General features: G+C 30.8%; 1 protein-coding gene across 6 annotated transcripts in view; it reads left to right on the top strand.

Moving 5' to 3' along the window:
• spri (Src homology 2 domain-containing protein sprint) overlaps positions 1–18263 on the top strand; it is a 996502-nt gene that overhangs the window by 383729 nt on the left and 594510 nt on the right. The window lies entirely within an intron of this gene.

The raw sequence follows: 18263 nt of genomic DNA, 5'->3' as shown, positions 1-18263 counted from the left end.
GCTTCTTTAACATATGTTCCAAACATATTTTGCAGGAAGCACATATATTATTGGATACTGCCGAAACATTAATATGTTTGTTTTATGTGAACATATTATATGTTTGGAAGCATTTTGAGCCCAAAAATATTATATGCTTGGAAAGACGATTGTGCTCATTGCCTATCATACTCGTAATTTTCACTTCCACGAAATATTTTAGTTCTTGGCACCCTTTTCTGTAATACAAATAATGTTGAAGAAATTATTCACTTTTATATTTTTTTTTTTAAATTTTACCTTTCGCCTACACGGAGAATCGAACTGCGGACCATACAGTTTGTAAGCCAACACACTATCCACTGGACTACGTAGCTGTTATAGTCACCAGTAGATAATTATCGTTATAAGTTACATTTATATAGCATAGTTTGCAGCGCCCACGAGCACATACAAACATAATATTATTTAACAGAAACATACATTTGTTTGCCACGTGGAGCAGTGGTTAGCTTGCATGCAAAGGGTCGTGGGTTCAATCCCTGCTCCGACCGAACACTTTTTTTTTAATTTACACATTTATATTTATACTATATTAAATTTTTATAATGAAACTTCGAAATGTGGGTTATTAAAGATTTATAGTCAGTAACAGTGCTTGACATAAACGAAATTGACTGATTTTTGGATAAAATATTATTTTTTTATTGCAAAAATAACAATTTTGTAACAACAAAAACTCTAACAAAAGAAGAACGTGGAGTCGAGTATAAACATACATAAATAATTTTATAATATAAACATAAATCTATTTAGGCGTGAACAGTTTTTTACTAGCATTTAACACCATCGCGTTAAAATGCCTTTTATTTTTCTTTAATAATTCATTTTAAAGAAAATAAACTTTTTAAATTGTTTTAGCTGCAAAACTCGAACTTAATGCCCGCTTTTATATTTGAAGGTATCCGTCAACTCCTCGTGGACTTCTTATTAATAAAGAGGAACTAAACATTTTACTGTGTAATTTTTCACTATTTCCTCCTCATTTCATTTTACTGTCCCAACTCTAATAAGAGTATAGGGCCCTTTCGTTATTTCTATGAAGACCCCTCCTTTTAACGAACCAAGAAAAAAATTGTGCCCATAATGCCAAAATGATAAACAAAACACATGTCCACACATACATAAAATGCTGCTCTCAAGGCGAAAACATAGCTGTTTGTTTTTCAAATGTCTATTCTCTTGGTTCCGAATGTCTATTCTCTTTATTCAAATTAAAAAATATTTTGACTTAAGCATATCAAATTTTTGGCCTGATCATAAAACAGTTTTCCGAAACAACATACAAGCGGTTTCACAGAAATTATTGTCTTTTGATTCTTTCGCTGTGTTATGTTGATATCTTTCGTCAACTCTCCCGGTTTCCATCTCTATTTCTTTCTCTATACTCTCTCTGTCGCTTTGAATAAAATATCACAACATATGTATGTTTAGTCGAAATTTATATATGTTTGCATTCACACAATTAAACATTCATGCCCCAAACATAATATATTCTAACATATTAACATAGATGTCCGAAACATTTAGTGTTAGTTCAGGAACATTACATGTTTGCACTTAAATATATTGTGTTTTAAAATTGCGCCCGAAACACATTTTGTTTATATCGGAACATATGAAAAACATATTTTTCTAACAGTGTACGAAAAATATAGAAGTAATAGCACTAGCGAAAATCAAACGAATACGGTTATTAGAACAAGGCGACAGGTATGACACGGGCGTGACCAAGATGAAAGGGCATTCCTTCTCGAAGTGGAACCGCTTTTATTCACACGATCTTTTACTTTCTTTTGATTGGGTAAAGATATCAAAACGAAATTTTCATGAAATGCGATGATAGCTATATCGAAAACGCTCTCTATAAAAATATATTACAATCACTCAAAAAAAGTTTACTTGGGTCCAAAGATGTCGACATTCCTTTAAGGATTTTGGTATTGATTCCGAGCCAAAGATGCGACTTCTTTAAAATAAAGAAGCTTTTTAGCGACTTATTTGTTTTCTTAATTCCAAACAAAATCTTTAAACCAAAGATGCCAAATCCTCAAAATAAGTCTTAGCCTATATTTGAAGCGTTTATATCTTAAATCTAAAGATTTAATATTTCAATTAATTTAAGAACGATTTATCAATCTTTAAATCAAAAATGTGTTTCTTTATTTTAAGGAAAATTTGCCTTATGTTTAAAGACATGCTACTTTAACGGAGGGACTCAAATATACACATTTTGTGCCCTAATTTTAATGAAAAAAGTTTTGAAACAAGGATTATAAACTTTATTTTAATTAAAATTTCATTGCTTTAAGGAAATTTGTCTTTAATATTTTGTAAATTGGGGATCCTAAAATTTAGGTTGCGTAATCCTTAATAGATAATAAATATTTTTCATAGATTTCTGATTTCTTTTTATTTGCCATTTTCTTTTAAGTTCTTAAACAATCTACACTCAAAAAAAAGTGAACTCTCTATTTCACTAAAGCCAATTTAACTTTATTTTAGTTCATGGAATTATTATGTTTGGAGAAAGTTTCCTTTACTCTAATAATTTTTTGTTTACGTTAGTTAAATTAACGAAAACCGAGGAAAAAACTATACTCAAATGAAGCATAAAGATTAACTAAATTCGTGTCTTCCACAAAATAGTTCAGAATTTCTTTAAATTTGTAAATTTTACCAAAAAGGCGTCCATCATGAACTTCGTATGTCACTAAAGACATTCTTGCAATTTTGAACTCCAAGTTTTTCCTTCAAACTACAAAATTTTCTTTAACAAGTGAAAAAATTAGTTATGTCTAATAAATTTTTGTGAATTTGTCAAAAAATATTTACTTATTTTTATGAAACCGGCGTGATGCCAACGTTTGTAATACTGTTAAGTTAAAATTTTCTACAAATATTTAAAATTTTCTAAAATTAAGTTTTCTTCCTGGTGGGTTCACTGTTTTTTCAGTGTAGGCTTATATGTATAAAGTTGGCTATCTTTACAATATTATGACATAAATAAACATACTTTTAAATATAAAGTTAAAAGTTTTCTAATATAAAAGTCAGAAGACTGTCGTCGTAGCCTCTGTACTAACGAATCCATTTTCAAAAATAAAATACTAATAATATTTTTCAGTGATCGAACCTTCCTATAATAAATCTTGACGGGACCAGAAAACTACTTCATTATATAGAAACATCATTATATAGAAATTATAACAGAATACAGGAAAATGGGAAGGAAACATCAGTGTTTTTTTTTTATTTTTTTTAATTTGTTCATTATAGAGAGATCTTCATTGTATAGAAATTCACTGTGGAGGTATTTTTGAAGAAAAAGATTGACTGTAATTAAAAACGATAAACGTATCGTATTATACAAGAATTATGAAGTTTATAAAAATGAGGACCTTATTGGCCTTATATGAGTTAAATTTAAAGAATAAAAGAATCATTTTACACCCAGAAAAAAGTGACCACTTCTTTAAGTTAAAATGAACTCATTGTGAAGAAAGTTGAAAATTGAAATAGCGCCAAAGACATTTTTATTTGTTTGTAGAAATTAGGTAGAATGCATTCCATATATTAGTTAACATTTTCCTATATTTATGTACCACTATACTACAGAATGAAAAAATTTAACTGAATTGAAATCATATATGGAATGATTTTATTTAACTTTTTTCATTCATTTGGAAAAATCTTACATATTTGTGGCAAACCTTTTACTTCAAAATTAGAACTGCTTACCTTCGTTTTTATATACAGTTTTATTTATTTGTAAAGACACTTTTTCTTCAATAAAAGACTGTTTTATTAATATATTAAATATATTTATTAAGAATTAACAGCATCGACTGGACTTGAAATAATAGTTTATTATTCCACTATTTCCTATTTCCATGTAAAGTTAGCAACTGTAAAAAGTAATGCTTTTCTTCTTCTTGTTCCTTTCACTTTTAATAAGATGCTGCGTAACGATTTTGTCCTCCTTTTACAATTTCAATACCTACAAATATAAAAAATCATAAAACAATTTTTTCCCAAAAGGTTAGCGTCACTGAATGTTACCTGTTAATTGAAGATTCCAAAATGAAGACGAATGAAGGGGTTGTTGTTCTGTTGCTGTTTTCTTTCTTTATACACCATCACGAACATTGATAGACTTATTGTTTGTTATTTGTGTTCAATAATTTTGAAAAAAAGAAGACAAATGTTCACACTAATTTAAAATGAATAATTAATTTGTTATTTATTGTATTATTTTACTATATTATTTTTTAACAATCTCTCCGTATACCATAACAACGCGATTCCAACTAAAAAAAAACCACCAACGCGCAAACATATCGATGACAGGTATCGATTACAGGTAGATAAATGAAATATAGGAAAATTTCCTATATTCCAACAAGTGTGTTTCCTTAAGTTTTGAAAGGATTGAATACTTCTTAGTACGAATGAACTAAAATATTTTTCTATGCCAAGTGTTATTCGTATGTATGATAAGCTTCCCATAATAAAGGAAGTCATTGTTATCGTTTTATAAGAAATTTTACAAAATTTGAGGAAACTTGGTTTTAGTTTATTTTTACGAATGCTTTGTTATCAGTGAATAAAATTTTCTTGTTCAGTAGTAAATTCTTATACCGAGCGAAGAAAAAAGTATTAGTAAAATTCCATGCCTTATTCTAGTTAATGAACTATTCCTAACTGCTTTCAGTTTAGGATTTTTTTACTGAAACAAGTAAATTTTATTATTTCACACAAAAATTTAACTTAATGGAAATAAAATGGCTAAACTAAATAGATAAACAGTTTTTCCTTTAGTTTCGAAGGCACTTTTTTCTGGGTGTAATATATGTAGATCATATAAATGACGGTGCGTATTAAAGGACTCCTCATTTTAAGTAGTTGCACCTTCATGGTGGAACTTCGATGTCCAACGGCATAGGCACACCATTTTTACCCCATTGCATATTCGGTATTTTATTTTTTTAAATAGAAATGGTGTATGGCCCACTACATAACAACGTAGCAAATTTAATATGTGTATCCATTTTTATCACAACTTGTAAGGTCGAAATCCTAAAAAACTCAACCCATTGAATGTGTGCGTGTGGTTAAAAGGTCATGTTTTGTTTCGGTAGAATTGTATGAAATGATGTCGTTCATGATGCCGTTCGTACAAAAGCTTTGAGGGTATTGGTTGTATATCTCAAAAGGTCTAAAGGGATTTCCTTGTGAATTATGACTGAGGTTTTGCAGTGGATCATTTCCTAAATTAGTTTAGCTCAAGTGGCTTTGCCATCATATCCGCAATGTTGTCTATAGTAGGTTTATAGCCTGATGTTTATGCCACTTCTTTTTTATCCGGTTGCATTAGTATTGCCGACGTCCTTCCATGTGTAATCATTGTTTATATATAAATGTGTGCGTGCGTGTGTGTGTATGTGCATGTATTCTGGGAGCTGTGCTTATATGGATGTGCCCTGTGCATGTGTTTGTGGCATAGCTTTAAGATGAAGTGGATTAATTAGGACTTCTACAGGTGTTGTTCGCATTGTGGATATGGTCGTCGACGTCCTCATCATCATCAACAAGGATCACCAACACCACCTAAACTTGTTTTTGCCGCCACCCCTTCTTGGTTTACTTCGTCATTGGTGTCATAAAATAAGTTTAAACAAATCCACCTAATTAATTTATTTGTTGATGAAGAAAATGTAGTTGCATTATATTAACATCTTTAGCTAAATGAGTGTTCGTGTACATCAGTTTGAGTGATAAATTGAGTAGAATGGCCCCATGATGCTGTTTCATACTAGTCCACAGTTATCACAGACATTTTTTAACTATAAAGAATAGACGAACAGTTTAGTAGAACTTAAAACAAAAACTCCAAAAACAAAACTGACAAAAATTCGATTGAATTAAATTCCCTTCGTTGGCATAAGTTTATCTATTTAACGAGTTCGGATTAAACTACACTGACGAAAAAAAATGTTTTCATATGCTTCGGCATAAAAATTATGTGTTTGGAACTCAAATTTTTAGCACATTGTTTTTAAGTGCAAGCATATAATGTTCATAAACTAGTATAACATGTTTGGGACATATCGATGTCCTCATACCAGAGTATACTAAGTCGACTTAGCATTTTGTGATGGAGTTCGCTGTTTTTTATTCAGACTGATGTGAATTGATTGTATCCTGTCAAAATTTCGAATTTATTGGACACTTCTATCAAAAGTTATGGTTTATATTGTACGTAGCCTGTGACTAAAGTTTTATGTCCTGTTCCTGTATATCGAACGAAAACCTGTTCGAAGGAAAGGCAGTCACTCGAATTCGAATGAATTTGGGTTTTTCTATTTTTGAAAGTTCGATTCGTTTGTATGAGAATACATTGATTATTAAAAATGAGTATCTTTAAAATTTTAGCCTGAGAATTCATTCAAATGTTAACAATACTTTTACTTTTTTCTTGACACTTATTGTATATGTTCGTTTATTACTCGACAACAAAATATGAAGTGACTTGCCTTTCGAAATAAAAGAACAAAAATCAATTTTCTTTCATTTGGAATACGAAAGAAAGCTTTCGTTCGATATACAGGAACAGGCCATTAAAAATTTGTTCGGTCTAAAGTGGCCTAAGTAATTTTTAGCCATGGTCTACTATCAATATATATTTAATTCGTACATACTAAAAGAATCGACAATAAACATGATTTTAAGACCGAAAAAGTGAATTTATATCTTAACGGTTTTTGAGAAATTTCAAAAAAAAATGAACTTGTTTCCTGTAAAATTCACTTTTTAGACTTGGCGTACTTTCGAATGGATTCAAACATATAAAGTTTGGAAATTTCGTATAAACATATATATGCTTAGAAACGTCAGAGAGAGCGAGAGAGTAGAAAAAAGATCAATATGGCAAAGAAGATAGATAACGAAATTCATATATAGATATGTAAGTTTAATTACAACAAAGCATGCAAGCATACATATTTTCAGAATTTGTTCAAACAAAAAAATGTTTGCGCTGTACAAACATGTTATGTTTCACCCTAATCATATCTTTGTTTAAGGCTCCAAATAGTTAATTCCAGTTTCTAAACATTTGTTTGCTTGCAACAAAATGTCAAAAATACACCCAGAAAAAAGTGACCCCTTCTTTAAGTTAAAATGAACTAATTGTGAAGAAAGTTGAACTTCGTATAGCGCCAAAGACATTTTTATTTATTTTTTTTTTTTTGAACGATGTGATTTTCATTGAAATATCACAATGGACTGAATAGCCTAAGTGAGCCTGAATCGTAATCGGGCTGCCACTTTAACCTTCATTGAAATTAGGTAGAATACATTCCATATATTCCCAGCAAAAAAATTTAGAAGTTCTTCCAAAGGCACAACTTTAAAAGCACTTCCAGAAGATGCACTCCCAACGATGTTCTTTATTTTAACTACTCAGGAAGTTCTTTGAATTCAATTTTTTATAACTTGGTTTTTTCATACTTTTAATGGGTAATTTTAACTTTTTTTGTTTCAAATAGGTTAAAAACAGGGTAAGAATTTATAAAATGGTACAAATCATTTAAATTTTGTCGAAATAAATGCTAAATCCAATCTGAAAAAATTGTGAATTTTTGAAAATATTTGAGGTCAAACGTTTCCGACAAGCGTTAGAATCCATTAAAAATTATAAAAAATTTTTTATTTGACAAAATATTACAGAATTTCTTAATTTACATCCAAAACATTGAATTCGGATCACACCTAAAGAAGTGATGCAAATTCAGTGCAACGGCTGTTGAAATGGAGGACTTCCGTCCTATGACAAGCCCATGTTAAATTCATCGCTTCTGCGTCAATTTTGCACCACTTCCGGATCCAAAAAGAACATTTTCATTACTTTTTTGGCGACGCTTTTTTTGCTGGGTATGATTAAAAAAACACATTCGGGTACGTTCTTGATTTCTCTTCAATAGATTTCAACTTCCGCTTTGATTTCCTCCCAAAAAATTGTTTGTTCTTGGTTTTACGTGAAACAAGTTTCGAAATCGTTTGCGATTTCCGTAGAAATTAGGTAGAATGCATTCCATATATTAGTTAACATTTTCCTATATTTATGTACCACTATACTACAGAATGAAAAAATTTAAGTGAATTGAATTAATATATGGAATGATTTTATTGAACTTTTTTCATTCATTGGGACAAATCTTACATATTTGTGGTAAACCTTTTTACTAGAGGTCTGCACAATTCCATTTGTAAATCCAGAATACACGTGTACTTGCTACATGAGTACATCTATTTGAGAGAGTCGCAAAACTATTGGTACACATTTTGATGAACACCAAAAGCCACGAGTAACTTCTTGTTGCTACGCTGATGTCTTCACTACCAACAAACACATATTCCTCTTTCTCACTTATTGAAGTGTACTCAGAATGAACACGTCGAGTATGTTGCGAGAACAAAACTTCATAGAGTACCACGTGCAGTTTAAGAATACAAGAAAACAGTTACTCTCCATAATATATGTTTTCGGATTGATATAAAGAACGGCAAACCTTAAGGTAAGTGTGTGACATACATAAATATATGAAATATGTGACATACATACATATCTATGATTAATAATAATGGAAGTTTAGCTTAAGAACTAAGAATCAACAGCATCGACTGGCCTTGAAATATTAGTTTATTATTCTACTATTTCCAATTTCCATGTAATATCATCAACTGTAAAACGTATTTTTTCTTCTTCTTGTACCTTTCACTTTTAATAAGTTGCTGCGTAACGAGTTTGTCCTCCTTTTACAATTTCAATACCTTCAAATATAAAAAAATCATAAACCAAATTTTTCACAAAAGGTTAGCGTCACTGAATGTTACCTGTTAATTGAAGATTCCAAAATGAAGACGAATGAAGGGGTTGTTATTCTGTTTTCTTTCTTTATACACCATCACGAACATATTTTTTTTTCTCACATATAAAATAACAAATATTTTATATATTTTATTTGTTATTTATTATATTATTTTACTATATTATTTTTAACAATCCCTCCGTATACCATAACAACGCGATTCCAACTAAAAAACAACCCACGCGCAAACATACCGATTACATCGATGACTGTTATCGATTACATGTAGATAAAAGAAATATAGAAAATTTTCCTATACTCTAACAAACGTGTCTTCTTAAGTTTTAAAATGGTTGAATACTTCTTAGTACGAAAGAACTGAAATATTTTTCTATGCCGTTAGTCGTATGTATGTAAGCTTTCTATAATAAAGAAGTCAGAATTATCATTTTATAAGAAATTTTACTAAATTTGAGGAAAATTGATCAGTTAAAGTTAACCCGAAAGAAGATATTTCGATTTTACTTTCTGCTAACTGGGAGATAAAGTCTAACGGAGATACATGAAAATGGCCGTTAATGAACTATTCCTAACTGCTTTCAGTTTAGGATTTTTTTACTGAAGGAAGTAAATTTTATTATTTTAAACAAACAAAAATTTAACTTAATGGAAATAAATTGGCTAAACTAAATTGATGAACATTTTTTGCTTTAGTTCCGAAGGCACTTTTTTCTTGGTGTATTTATTTATTTATTACAAAAGTAACTTATATTAAAAAATTACAAGCCTTTATTGTTAGCTTGCCATTACTTTTGATGTATCTACATCTAAAATGCTCTACACTACGAAGTTTTCTTTTGACGCTACAAAAGTTTTTGTTACACTGAAAAAACAGTGAACCTACCAGGAAGAAAACATTTAGTTATTTTTAGACATTTTTTAATATTTTTAGAAAATTTTAACTAAACAGTATTACAAACGCTGACATCGCGCCGATATCACAAAATTAAGTAAATATTTTTCGACAAATTCAAGAAAATTTATTAGACATAATTAATTTTTTTACTTGTTAAATTTGATATGCTTAAGACTAAATATTATTTAATTTGAATATTAAAATGAGTATTCGGAGTAAAGAGTATAGAAGAGAATATGTGTTTTTGCCTTAAGAGCAGCATTTTATGTATGTGTGGACATGTGTTTTGTTTATCATTTTGGCATTATGAGCATATTATTTTTTGTCTTGGTTCGTCAAAAGAAATCGGAACGTACGACGAGTAAGTCAAAATATTCAGATAAAAGGAATTAAAACAAATAACGAAAGGGCACTATACTCTATTTAGAGTTGGGACAATAAAATGAAAAAAGGGGGGAAACAGTGAAAATTTAAACAGTAAAATGTATAAAAACAAAGTTTAGTTCCTCTTTATTAATAAGTAGTCCAAGAGGAGTTGACGGAAACTTCCAAAAATAATTTTAGTGGCAAAAATCGAATAACATTATAATTTTTTGGTGGGGAATGATCCAAAGCAACAATTGAAAAAGTTTATTTTCTTTAAAATGAATTATCAAAGAAAAGTAAACGTGAAAACATGGCCATTTTAGAGCGATAATGCCAACTTAAACCGGCCTTAAAGGTAAAATTGAGATTAAGTACAAAATTATTCGTTAATAAAAATTCATATTTATTTGTATTTCTAAATACGATCAATTTTAAATGCAATTAAAATGGTGAGTAAAAAATAGTTCACGCCTAAATAAATCTATGTGTGGATTGTAAAATTGTTGTTTAGGATTTAACCATCTAATGCCCAATCCCGCCTTTAGGCGGTCTTCGTTAAATCAGGAAGCTTTCAGTAAAACATACCTTAAGCCAAAAAAAATGGGTAAAATAAAAAGAAAACTTAGTCTAAACTGTTCAAGAAGCTTTGCAGCATATACTGAATTTTACCGTATTCATTTTTCTTGTGTCGCTTTCTTGATTTTGTATCATTAAAATTGAATATTTAATTAGCTGTCAAAAAATTGGTTCATTTAGAGGGTAAAATATAATGTTCTTTTGAATGATTATCGTTAAATAACTTTAGGATTCGATGGACAAATATGTATGTTTATACTCGACTTCACGTTCTTCTTTTGTTAGAGGTTTTGAATTTCTTCGAAAATTTCAATCTGTTATACCAAAAACATTTTTTTGTTCCAAAATTGTTATTTTTGCAATATTATCCAAAAGCCCAATCCATTTCGTTTATATCAAGCTCTGTTCTTATCTGACTGTAATCTTTAATAAAACACATTTCGAAGGTTCATTGGCAAAATTTCATATACTAATATATAAATACATAAATTAAAAACAAAAATTGGTGTTTGGTCAGAGCAGGGATTGAACCCAGGACCTTTGGCATGCAAGACGTACATACCAACCATTGATCCACGTGTCCAACAAATGTATGTTTCTGTTAAATAATGTTTTGTTTGCATCGGCTCGTGGGCGACGCAAACTATGTTATGAAAATGTTTTTCATTCGCTAATTATTCAATTATCTACGAAGAAATTGAAAATAATTATGATTTTTTCCCCGATCTTTTTTTTCTATTCTCTTTCGCCCTCTCTGACGTTTCAAAACGTATATACGAGGACAGTTCGGAAACTTCTTAGCCTAGCACAAAAAGCTTGGTATAAACAGAAAAAAGTTAAGTGTTTTGGAAACTTCCATCTCTGTTATGAACACATGTTAAATTTTGTTTCGACCTGGCAACTCCTTCATATAGAAACAGGTGTTCAAAAAAGACGCATCCGCAATTTTTTTACAATGGAAAAATTAGAAATGCGTGCTGTCATTAAATATTTACATAAAAAAGATTTATCGGGACAAGAAATTCATAATGAGATGGTGAATGTGTTAGGTGAAAGTGCTCCTTTATATGCAATAATAAAAAATTGGGTTACTGAATTTAAACGTGGTCGTACGCATAGAAGATGAACTACGTAGGGGACGTCCAAAAACAACAACATAAATTGTAGCCAATGTGCATGATATGGTATTAAATGATCGATGAATAAAAGTGCGTAGAATTGCTAATATCATGGGCATCTCAAATGATCGAGTCCATTTAATTTTGCATGAAGAACTACAGATGAAAAAGCTTTCTGCAAGATGGGTGCTGCATTTGTTCACAGTCGATCAAAAACGCATAAGAATGAACATTTCTCAAGCCTGTTTGGATCGTTTTAAGCGAAATAAAATGGATTTTAAGCGTCGTTTCATATCTTTTGATGAGACATGGATCCACCACTGTACTCCAGAGACAAAAGAACAATCCAAACAATGGACTGAAGCTGGAGGAAGTGCCCCAAAGAAGGCAAAAACAATTCAATCGGCTGGTAAGGTTATGGCAACGGTTTTTTGGCACTTCAAAGGTATTTTATTGATTGACTATCTTCAAAAGGGTTGTTTGTGATTGAAACAAACGTGTTGAGTAGTTTTTTCATACTAAATTCTTTATTTGAATCTATGCTATCACAGAGGTTTTGACAAATCTTAAATCTAGTCTAGAGGCAACACTTGGTTACCCCATGCTAAGCCTACAATATTATCGCTATCCTAATATACAGATGCCGCGGCGTTTTACTAGGGTCTTCTTAGGAAAGAAGACCCTAGTAAACGCAACGCAAAATGAACAGGTAACAGAGACCACCCTAAACAACCAAATGCACTTAACATACATTATCCTCAGTGGATAATGGCTCAAGTGTTCTTCATGATCGTTTTTAAGGGCATTTCTATTATCGGTGAAATATCACCAACGGTGATATTACATGTTCAATCCATTTGCTTGAACAAGGGTAAAACAGTAAATTCAGAGTACTATTGCAACCTTTTGGATTAATTAAATGTACAAATTCGAGAAAAACGTCCTGGCTTACAACACAAAAAAAAATAATTTTTCATCAAGACAACGCACCAGCGCAAAAATGTGTTTTAACAATGGCTAAAATCAACGAATTAAAGTACGAGTTGCTTGACCACCCACCTTATTCTCCTGATTTAGCTCCCAGTGACTTTTACTTGTTCCCAAATCTAAAAAAATTCCTTGCTGGCAAGCGTTTTACCTCAAATGAAGATACAATTACAGTTGTAAACCACTATTTTGAAGACCTTGAGGAAAACTATTTTAATCAAGGGATAGAATTGCTAGAAAAGCGTTGGACTAAGTGTATTGAAGTTTCAGGAGATTATATTGAAAAATAAAAATATTTTTGAAAAACTAACTATTCTTTTTCATTGATAGGCTAAGAAGTTTCCGAACCGCCCTCGTATGTTCATACGAAACTTTTAAATTAATATATGTTTGCATCCAAAAATATTATATTTAAGAAAATGCAATGTCCTAAACATGTTATGCTAGTTTATGAACATTATATGCTTGCAATTAAAAATAATATGTTAAAAATTTGAGTACCAAAAATATACACCGAAACACCGAACAAATCGGTTCAGATGTAGCTACCATATATATCTTTCACCCGATATGAACTTAATTGGCCCGATAGGCCAGAGTATCACCTTGATTTGCTTAATGGCCTGTTCCTGTATATCGAACGAAAGCTTTCTTTCGTATTCCAAACGAAAGAACATTGATTTTTGTTCTTTTATTTCGAAAGGCAAGTCACTTCATATTGTGTTGTCGAGTAATAAACGAACATATACAATAAGTGTCAAGAAAAAAGTAAAAGCATTGTTAACATTTGAATGAATTCTCAGGCCAAAAATTTAAAAATACTCATTTTTAATAATCAATGTATTCTCATACAAACGAATCGAACTTTCAAAGATAGAAAAACCCAAATACATTCGAATTCGAGTGACTGCCTTTCTTTCGAACTGGGTTTCGTTCGATATACAGGAACAGGGCATAAGTTGTGTACAAATGTGGCTCTATTGAAAAAATCCGTTATATTATGCATCCTCGAGTCCTTCTTTGTATGATCAAGTCGGTTTTTATTATAATTTTAATTTAGTTTGCCGCAAGCATCCAATGGGTACACATGACGTATCTGCTATTTGTGTTTCTTCCATTTTTGATTGACTGGATCGCAAATATTACAAGTTTTCGTAATTATTCATGCCATACGTGCTTACTTTACATTTCCCGAAAATTTGGAACGTATTTAGTTCACGATACCAAAGGGATTCCGATCCTACTGCAGTTAAAATATTACGAGTTGAAAATTCGTGCTTTTTAAAAACACTACTTTTTTTAATATTTTGATTTTTTTTTCATCGTAAGCCAGACGCCGCCATATTAAAGCTTAGCACCACATGAAAGTATACACAATAACCTTTCTACTTATACCAATATCTCCGTGAATACACGAGAATACAGAAAGTACTATTCCACGAAATACAAACATTATATTAAAATTACATGAACCCAGCTAGCATTTTTGTCGTTTTTTAAGCACTTTCGAGTCTTTTTCGAGTCTACTTGGCGATTAAAAAGGCAGAATATGAGCTCATTTTATGAACATAAAAGACTCCTTTGTCGGGAGAAAAACGTGACTACCCGCGACTCTTCTTTATAAATCATTTATGAGTCTTCTTCTATAATATTTTAGAGTCTTTTTCGACTCATTTTTTAGTAGCATTAAAGTCTTTTTTGAATCGTTTTTTGATCAGTTTTAGTCTTAATATACCTCATCTGCGATTCTTTTCCGAGTCGTTTTTCAATTATGATTATAATTCCTTACGAGTCTTTAATTGATCACATATTACTCTATTTATGAGTCACTTATGAGTCATTTAATAGTCATATTTCTAATCGCAAATGACTCTTCTAAGTGCATTTTTGAGTCGGTTTTCTGAACCCTTTCCCTTTAATTAATAATACGTGTTTTTTTATTAATATAAATATTTAATATTAATATTTGTATTATAATTATTTTAATTAAAATACTTAGTATTTAATAACAAAATTATAAATAACAATCATTTGTTAATATTTCTTTAAATAAAAAAAAAACAATTAATTTTAATAAAATTAAATAAAAAAATATATATACTTAATCAGTTCTTTTCGTTTTTGTCAAACGATCCTTAGCATGGGCAAAATGTTTTTGTAATACGACATTCATTTCCCTGTCTGTCGTTTCGTATTTAAGATGACATATATCTAAAAATATATAAGTGATTTTCTTGTAATAAAATTTAATTGTATTATAAATATTTACTTACTTTTAATTAAAGTTATTATGAAAGATTTTTCAGCACTGGGCTTAGTGCTAGTCCCCTTCCAGCCATATAATGTAGCCAGTTCATCGGAATATACTTTCCGAACTGAATATCTTAAAAATTGTGCGTGTCCTTCTCCGCCGGTTTTTGCTGTAACCTCTTTCTAAAAAATGTAAACAGTGTTAAGAAAAATTATAAATGATCAATTTTATTTGTTAGTTTGTTTCGTCGTCTTTCATACTTACAGTTTGTTTCAGCTTTTCTTCATTTTCCTGTAGCAAATTCTCAAATTCATTTAAATCGTTTTTATTATTAAATGGAAGTTTCTGACAATATTTCTGACAATATTATAGAGATTGCCCCGTTAAAATTGTGATTTAAATAAAAAAACACTTGCAATAACTCTGTAAGATCATTATTTGATCACCAAAAGTACTCGAAGATGACTCCTTTAGACGATTTTAAATCGAACACATTTTATGCCCATTAGCGCGAGTCATTTTCGTGCCATTTTTTGGTCCCGTAACTGTTTAAGCAGTTTTTGATTACCAAAAGTACTCGAAGATGACTCCTCTAGACGGTTTTTGTTAGATTTTTGTTATTTTTTGTTGTATTTTATAACGAACTCATTTTACGCCCATTAGCGCGAGTCATTTTCGTATCGTATTATAATCAGAATGTTAGGGGACTTAACACAAAATTATGCAACCTATATACGGATAGTTTTGGCTTTGATTATGATTTGATTATATTTACTGAAACCTGGCTTCAAAGTAATATCTTAAATACTGAAATCTTATGCGACAAGTACCAAATTTATAGATGTGACCGCACAAATGGTTTGAAGAAATCTGGTGGCGGCGTCCTAATTGCTGTTTCTTCGAAATTTGCTTCATCAAAAATTGATATTCCAAATGAACTTCAAATTGAATATTTAGGAGTGAAAATAAGGTGCGGCCATAATTCATTGTTTGTGACTTGCTCCTATATTCCTCCTGGTTCTTGTAACGATGTTTATAATGCTCATTTGACTGCTATCCAATCGGTCCTATCTACTGCGAGATCCTCTGATTTGATTGTTTTATCTGGTGATTTTAACATTCCATCTATTACATGGAAATATTGTGAGGAAATGAATTACTCCGTACCAATGCTAAGAAATGAATATCAATCTGAATTTGTTGAAAACTTGTTAAAAGATGGTCTTTTTCAAATTAGCAACATACAAAATTCGAAAAATAAATTACTTGATTTATTTTTTACAAATGAACTAAAAGATGTGTTTTTATCTCGCGTCAACGCCGTTGTAAATCCTGAAGATGTTCATCATCCCACTGTCTGTATGGATATAAATATGTCTTTTTCGAGATCTATGCGAAATAAACTCGTATTGAAAACTGATAAAATATTCTCTTTTAATAGAACTGATTATGAAAAACTGAACTCATTACTATTAAATGTGGATTGGAATAGAATCTTACCAGCGAGAAATCTTGATGAATCAATAAATACATTTTATGAAACTTTGAATTCATTCATAGCCCAATCTGTTCCATTAATTCGAATAACTTCTCACACTGGTCCACCTTGGAATGACAGTAAATTACGTAACTTGAAGAATAGAAAGAATAAACTTTATAAAAAGTATAAAAAATCTGGATCTGTGACTGACTATGCAAACTACTCAATTGCTCGTTCAGAATACAACCTGTGGAATAAACAATCCTATAACAATTATTTATCGAAAATTAAAAATGAACTGAAGCTTAATCCAAAGTCATTTTACAGATTTGTTAATTCTAAACGTCAATCAAATGTGTATCCAAGAACCCTTCACTATGGTGCTGTTGAAGGGGATGATAATGAATCTATATGTAATTTGTTTTCAAAGTTCTTTGCAACAACTTACTGCCATAAGGATTTCAAGCAATCTGATGCGTACCCATATATGATACAGGAATATTCGACATTCACTACTCCATTTATTTCTCCTGATATTGTGATGAGTTATATGGAAAAGATAAAATGTTCATATCGCCCGGGCCCTGATGGGATTCCCAGTAACATCCTCAAATATTGTGCTCATTCTCTTTCGACTGCTCTTTCATTTCTGTTTAATGAATCCTTGCGCACAGGTCACTTTCCTACATTGTGGAAGAGTTCATTTATCATTCCGCTATTTAAAAATGGAAGCAAGTCAGATATTACGAATTATAGAGGCATTGCTAAATTAAGTGCTATTCCAAAACTGTTGGAGAAAATTATTTCTGATAGTTTGAATCATCAAGTCTCCTCTCTTCTATCGCCTAAACAACACGGATTCCGTAAATCTTGTTCGACCATAACAAATATCTTGGAATTGACTACAATGGTTAATGAAGGCTTTAGAGATCGTTTACAGACTGATGTCATTTATACTGATTTTAGTAAGGCGTTTGACAAAGTAAACCATTCACTTTTACTGTACAAACTGCATCGCATGGGCTTCAGTGAATTAATGGTATCCTGGTTTGAAAGTTATCTAAAGAATCGTACACAATTTGTAGTATTTGATAACATTATTTCAAAATCAATACATGTGCCTTCTGGTGTTCCACAAGGCAGTCATCTTGGCCCTCTATTGTTCTGCTTATTTATAAATGACCTTCCATCAGCCATTAAATATGGTTACACTCTCATGTATGCTGACGATGTTAAAATTATAAAGGTTATTCGGAATAGTGATGACCAATCCTTACTCCAATCTGATCTGAATAGCATGTACAGATGGTGCTCATCAAATATGATGGAACTGAACATAAGGAAATGCAAGCATATCTCTTTTTATAGATTAAATTATATCGACACGAATTATAACTTGAATGGCACAACGCTTGAAACTGTTGAATCCTTTAAAGATCTTGGAATACTTTTGGATCGCAGGCTAAATTTTAGATCTCACATTTCTATGACTGTAAATAAGGCCTATGGATCATTTGGATTTGTCAAGCGCTGGAGTAAGGAATTTTCTGACCCATTTGTTACAAGAAACTTATATACTTCACTTGTGCGTCCTATCCTGGAATATGGATCTGTAATTTGGGACCCACAGTACCAAATTCATTGCAATCGTATTGAA

The sequence above is a fragment of the Haematobia irritans genome, chromosome 3 (assembly GCF_050003625.1).
Source record: "Haematobia irritans isolate KBUSLIRL chromosome 3, ASM5000362v1, whole genome shotgun sequence".
In the NCBI taxonomy this organism is placed as follows: domain Eukaryota; kingdom Metazoa; phylum Arthropoda; class Insecta; order Diptera; family Muscidae; genus Haematobia; species Haematobia irritans.
The sequence above is the reverse complement of the archived record's forward strand: the minus strand, read 5'-3'. Positions and strand labels throughout refer to the sequence as shown.